The 6,395-nt window shown below is 47.6% G+C and overlaps 1 pseudogene across 1 annotated transcript; it reads right to left on the reverse strand.

The window, feature by feature from the left end:
• Window positions 1-3,449: 3,449 nt before the first annotated feature.
• Window positions 3,450-6,145, reverse strand: LOC103721170 (putative pentatricopeptide repeat-containing protein At5g52630 pseudogene; annotated as a pseudogene). Its single transcript, XR_015976931.1, has one exon. The product of XR_015976931.1 is annotated as a putative pentatricopeptide repeat-containing protein At5g52630 pseudogene (transcript).
• Between the last annotated feature and the right edge of the window lie 250 nt (window positions 6,146-6,395).

The following is a 6,395-nucleotide window of genomic DNA, read 5'->3' on the forward strand; positions in this document are numbered from 1 at the left end:
CTTGATTGTTCTATTTTTAGCAGTCTCTGGAGGTGCATGCTAGCGCATGCAAAGGAAAAATAAAGCTGTGACTAGCACTTGTGGGAATAATTTTTCAATTTCATGAAGCGGAAAACAGAATGGGAAGCGAGCAATGCTATGATGGTAGCTCAGAAAAATCACTCAAGCAAGTTATGTAACCATCTTCTCCCAATCAGGTTGCTTCATATTGTGGCACTGCTCACGCTGCTGAATCAAGGGGGAAAATGAGAATATAACATGCAAGCAGAGTTTTCCGAGTTACACATTTGGAATCGCTTAGGCATTTTTCATGCCAAGATGTTGGCAATTGCTAGGGGCTGAACTTTATTCATTACTCTGTTAAATTGGGACGACAAATATCTCTCTCTCTCCAACAAGAAACCTCTATATACATAATAATAAGATGAAGATCATTTTAATTGAAATATTTCTATACTTTACTATAGTATTCTAGTATCTGGCTTTGCACAAATATGATCCAGGTGTATATATGTTATATGATATATATGACACATCTGTGGACATCTCTGCAAATCAGGGACGAAGAAAATGCAAATATGGTTGAATAATAAAATTATTCTTTGTAATTTTTTTTTGGCCAAAGGAGAATGCTGGTTCGATCCTGCCATCCACCTAAGAGTAGGATGTTGATGGATTTTAGTGTGGAAATGCTTTATTTCTCTTTGCAACCCAAGCTGCTTGTACCTTAGCCACGAGGTGGTCTTAGTTTGATGACATAATCTGGAAGTCAGGCCCAAAATCATCGTGGCTATTTTTTCTTTTTTGGGTATAAAAGCGGCTCACACGCATTGTGCAGCTAACAAAATCAGGAAAGAAAAAATAGTACAAAGAATAAGATTCCGACACGTGGTTTATTTAGGTGAAGCCTTCATAATAGTGAGTAGCGAAGGAGGCCATCTCCGCGGTTCGTGATGGAGCGGGCTCGAGCTCAGGCAGCAGAGATCACACATGTAGACCTAGCCCATAGACCTTTGACAGCTCGGGACATCTGGGGCCCCCACACTGCTTCGGCTGCTCCACATAGGGTATTCTTTACCTGGGAGCCCCCACCCTCGAGTTTTCTCAAGGTCAATTTTGATGGCTCAGTTTTGGATGGAGGTAGGAGAGGAGGGGCGGGATTCGTCATCAGGGGGCCGAGCTCTGGCGGAGTGGCAGCGGGGGGCTGCCATCTTTTTGACACTTCGGTACCTGGGGCAGAGCTGCGGGCGGCTTGGATGGGCATGTGTTACGCGCGGCGAGTGCTTCAGGCGCGGTCTATCCTTTTAGAGGGAGATTCGGCTACTGTGATCAGCTGGGTCCGGAAGGGCTCAAGCAGTTATGGGGGGGTCCACCCCTTACTATTCGACATTTTTGAGATGGCGAGGGAGTGTGTTACATTCCGAGCCATGTATGTATACCGCGAGGCCAATGGGGCGACCGACTGGGTGGCGGCATATGTTGCGAGCCACTCAGGAGGCACCCTATGGTCTGGAGAGAGAGAGATGCCCAGAGCACTTCGGGACCTTTTGTTTTCTGACTCTATTGGGTGTATTCGTACCCGTGTTGTATGAAATACTCGCTTTAGCAAAAAAAAAAAAAAAAAGGAGGCCACCTAGTTAGCAGCGCTATTCGCATGTGGCCCGAGAAAGACCACACTCATTAAGAGCCCATGGATGTCGCAGAGAAGCGGTCTAGAACCAGCATCGCGTCCCTGACTCCGGATCCACTCGATCATTGTGGCCGAGTCTCCCTCAAGAAGGATACAGTCCACCCCCAGCATACGCCTCACATAGATGATACCCTCCTATACAGCTTTGAGCTCAACACTAACTACAAACGTGTCAAAGATCTGCCGGCCCCTAGCCGCTATTAATCTGGCATCATGATCTCTGATGACAAATCCCACGCCTCCAGCGATCCTTTTCTTCGTCAACACTACCGTCAAAGTTCACCTTGAGTAAACTAGGGAGTGGAGGCTCCTAGGAGATCAACACGGTCTTGGGCGCTGCAAGAGCAAAAGGGGAGCCCCAGATTTTTCTGGCCATCCCGAGGGACGACGACATAGTGGTGCGGATGACCTTCGACGCATGAAGAAGAGCCCTATTTGCCACCAACCTCGAATGCGCTCTGCTGTCCTCGAATATCCGAGCATTCCTATCTAGCCAAAGGCTAAGTAAGCAACCCTAATTCCCGATTCCTCAAGGCCAGGCCTCCATGAGCAGATCTCCAGGAAGTGTAGGAAGTCCTCAGTTGACGTCCAGCCCTACCGAGGGTTGTGGGGACTCAAGGCACACACCCCAGATCTGGGAGGCTCTCGGGCATCCTATAAGGACATGGAAGATAGACTCCTCCATCTCCAGGTAGTCCACACACTCTAATGAAAAGCTAATCTCTCGCCGAGCCAGCATGCCTTTGGTAGGTAAGCAACCCCATGCCACATTACAGACAAACAAGACAACTCGTAGGTGGATGCGAAGCCTCCAGATCCAGGCCCCATCAATCTGCCTAGCCGTAGACCTCCTGACCACCCAGAGTAAGTCCCGGGCCTTCACCTCTGACCTCCTAGTCATGCTCCATATCCTCCCGTCCGCAGCCTCCCCAGTAGGAATCGATAGAGATTGGACTCGCTCAGCCAGCCGCTCCCCAAAAGCCTGTCGAACGAGATCCTTGTTCCATCCCCGCTCACTAGGAGCAAACAGATCGCATACTTTACACCCCTCCAGACGTCCAATGTCGATCAGGGTAGGCCAGTCGTGTAGTGGCACCTTAGAGAGCAAGTTGCCCTCCAAGACGTCGATAGCCCGTCCGTTCTCGATGTCCCATCCAATCTTCGATAGGACCGTCGGGGCGCGGGCACAAATTTCTCTCCAAATAAAGAAACTGTGACGACCAGCACGAAAGACAGCCGGATCGATTAGATCCCTATGGCCTTCATCAGAGCGGCCTAGAGACTCCTTAGCTTCAGAAAAAACCTAGCCGCCAACTTGGTCGTGAGGATCTCCCATCGCTCAATCAAAGAGTGGATCCCCAGCCCTCCATTGCTGGTCGGCTGACAGATGGTATCCCAAGCTAGCAGATGAACACTGCTTCTGCCGCCATGTCACCCCCTAGAGGAAAATCCTGAACTGTCACTCCATACACCGTAATGCTGCGAGAGGTACCAAAGTATAGGAAAACAGATAAATATGGATCGAGCTCAGGACTAACTGCACCAGTATGACTCTATCCATCATAGACAGAGTATCCGCTTGCCAACTCTTTAGTCTACATCTAATGCCCAGCTCCATAGGAGTGCAATTAGCCCTGCGTAGACACCGATCTGTGATCAGGATCCCTAAATATCTCAAAGTACCTTCTAGCTCCCCAATCTCCAGGATGCTAATGATAGATGCAGGATCTTATGAACAAACGTTGGCAAATTATCAGGCTTTTATGAACAAATGTTGGGAATATTATTGTCATGCCGGACAAAGGGCAACACAACACCTGGTTCCCTAAACCCTGTTAGACTTCTCTCTTGGAAGCTTAAATTAGGGACTAGAATTGATAATGGGAGAACATTAACTATTATAAAATGCTTAATCATAAATTCATGGTGCAGTTGGCTTTTAGAGAAGACTGCGAGCGATGGTGTACTTGATGGGTTTCATTTCTCTCCCGTTACGAATTCAATCATGATTGACACTGCCATGTTTCAAAGTCTCCATCTCTTTTCAATAGGCATATGCTTTCTTACACTTTGTAAGTGTCCAATGGATATTTGCTGGTCTGAATTTAATATGTATTCTTGGTTATGAGTCACCATAGATCCCGACATGAACAAGAACCATCTCTAAAATGATGAAACCTCACATTGTCCCTTACAATGATCTGCACTCCAATAATCTTTGCCATGAACTTGATAGCATTGTGGCAGTCCCCACAAATCCTCAAGTTCTTAAATACTCGAATAACTGATTCCCCATTCAAGTTCAGAACACCAAATGCAACAGCAAGCTTCTCACTGTGGCTGCATAAAGTATCTTCCTTTTCCTCTCTATCAACATCTTGCAAAACATAATCTGTATCCGGAAGATATCCCTCAAGCTTCATCTTTTTCCCCATTTCTTTCAGAAAACCACACACCTCATCTCTCCGAGCATTTCTATCGTCGCCTTTAACAAAAGTGTAGACCTTGTTCTTTATTTGAATCCAACTACATCCAGGCACTTTTGCAATTCCCCTGCCCCTCATCCTATCTCTCATCAAAGTCCTGACCTTCGAAGCCTCGTCCCACATTTTGGCGGCGACCAACATGTTCGATAGCAAGATATAGTTCCCAGGGTTTTCTGGTTCAATTTCAAACAAATGATCTGCTGCAATCTTTCCTAACTCGACATTCTTATATACTTTACAAGAAGCTAGCAGTGCTCCCCATGCACTGGCGATCGGTTCCATCGGCATGCTTTGGATGAATTCGTATGCCTCTTCGAGATGACCGGCACGGCATAGGATGTCGACCATACATGCATGATGATCTGCATCAGGTCTGAGCTCATGATCTTTGCTCATCGAGTTGAAAATGGAACGGCCCTCATCAACAAGCCGCGAGTGGCTGCAACCAGACAGAACCACTGTGAAGGTGACTGAATTAGGCCTCACCCCTGAGTCTACCATTCGGCGAAACAGCGACAATGCTTCCTTGCCAAACCCATGCATGGAATTTGCCAATATCATTATGTTCCAAGCAACGGTGTCCTTTCTAGGCATTTGGCTGAAGACACCCCTGGACTTATCCAAGTCTCCACACTTGGCATACATGAGAACTAGAGCTGTCATGACCACTAGGTCGTCCACAAACTTGTGCCTGATAATGTAACCGTGTATCTCCCTACCTCCCCTCAAACTCTCAAGATCAGCACAAGCTGGCAATATACTTGCTGCTGTAATTTTGTTGGGTTTGAAGCCTAAACGCTGCATTTGAGCCAACATTTCGAATGCCTGTTCTGCTCTTCCATTTTGTGCAAATCCACTAATCATACAATTCCAAGAAGCAGAACTCATTGCAACTCCTTCAGATTTCATCAGCTGGAAAAGCTTCAAAGCCTCTCCAGAGTTTCCATCAGAGAAATATGCTGTTAAAATCACAATCCATGACACAATATCTTTTCGTGGGATGCTATCAAAAACAATCCTTGCTTGCCGAATGCTCGAGCAATTCGCATACACATCCGCTAGCCCACTGCCAATACATGCATCTTCTTCTATTCCATTTCTCAGCACAAAACAATGGATTTCTCTGCCAGGATTCAAAGCTTTCAATTCCGAGCACAGACGAAGAACTGTCGACAAAGTCACTGAGTTGGGCTTTGTCCCAGATGACAGCATATCACGAAAAGACTGCAGTGCTTCTATTGGTAGCCTACAATTCACATAAGCTGCTACGAGCGAAGTCCAAGATACAACATCCCTCTCGGGTAAGTCATCGAACACCCTTCTAGCCCCCTCGCTGAATCCACACTTCCCATACGTGTCGACCAGTACGTTTCCCAGTAGAAGGTCGGAATCGAACCCAAACTTGATAGCTTCTTCATGTATCCCTTTGGCTTTATCAAGATCCAAAGAACGGCCGCACGCCTTTGCAACCGAGAGCAGAACCAACCTGTCAGGTTTGAGATCCTTCTCCCTGCGGAGTTTCCAATAGAGACTTATGGACTCTTTGGGATGCCCTTGCTTCGTGTAAGCAGAGATTAGGACTGTTAACGAGCGGAGATCTGGGTGGGGAATTTTATCGAACAGCTCGCGAGCACGATCCAACCGACCGGCGCTCAAGTAGGATCTGAGGAAGTTGATGCTAAGATGAGGCGGGAGGTTAATGGGTAGCGTCGGCGGCATGTGACGTCCACCTCTGAAAGGATTTGAAAGGACGCAGTTCGGGAATATTCCCACACTTGAAAGGACAGAGATCTCCTGCCGCAGCGGTTGCGAGAGAGAGGGCGGCGCCGCGGCGGCCGTGGATGAAGTGCCCGCGACGAGGGAGCGAAAGAGAGAGCGGGTAAGGAGGGGGGATCACAAGAGAGAGAGAGATGGCGGCGGCGGCGGCGGCGGCGGCCCAGGCGAGCGAGGGAGAGAAGCGGGATGATACGTGCGGAGATCCGAGATGGGGAGATAGGTCTGTCGCTGTAACCCGCAGACCCGTACCCGACCCGATCCCTATCGGATCCGATCTTGACATGTGGGTTTATCAATAGGATCCGATCTATATTATGTTAGGATGTGGATTTAATTTTCCTAAACTTCATGCAGTCCAGACCATTAATTTGATTTGTCACCCATTCTAATATATGTAGTCACACAGACTTGTAAATCTCATGGTTTCATAAAATCTATTAATA

This window comes from Phoenix dactylifera, chromosome 1, assembly GCF_051530095.1.
Source record: "Phoenix dactylifera cultivar Ajwa chromosome 1, Ajwa_hap1_PhDact_Kaust_v1.1, whole genome shotgun sequence".
In the NCBI taxonomy this organism is placed as follows: domain Eukaryota; kingdom Viridiplantae; phylum Streptophyta; class Magnoliopsida; order Arecales; family Arecaceae; genus Phoenix; species Phoenix dactylifera.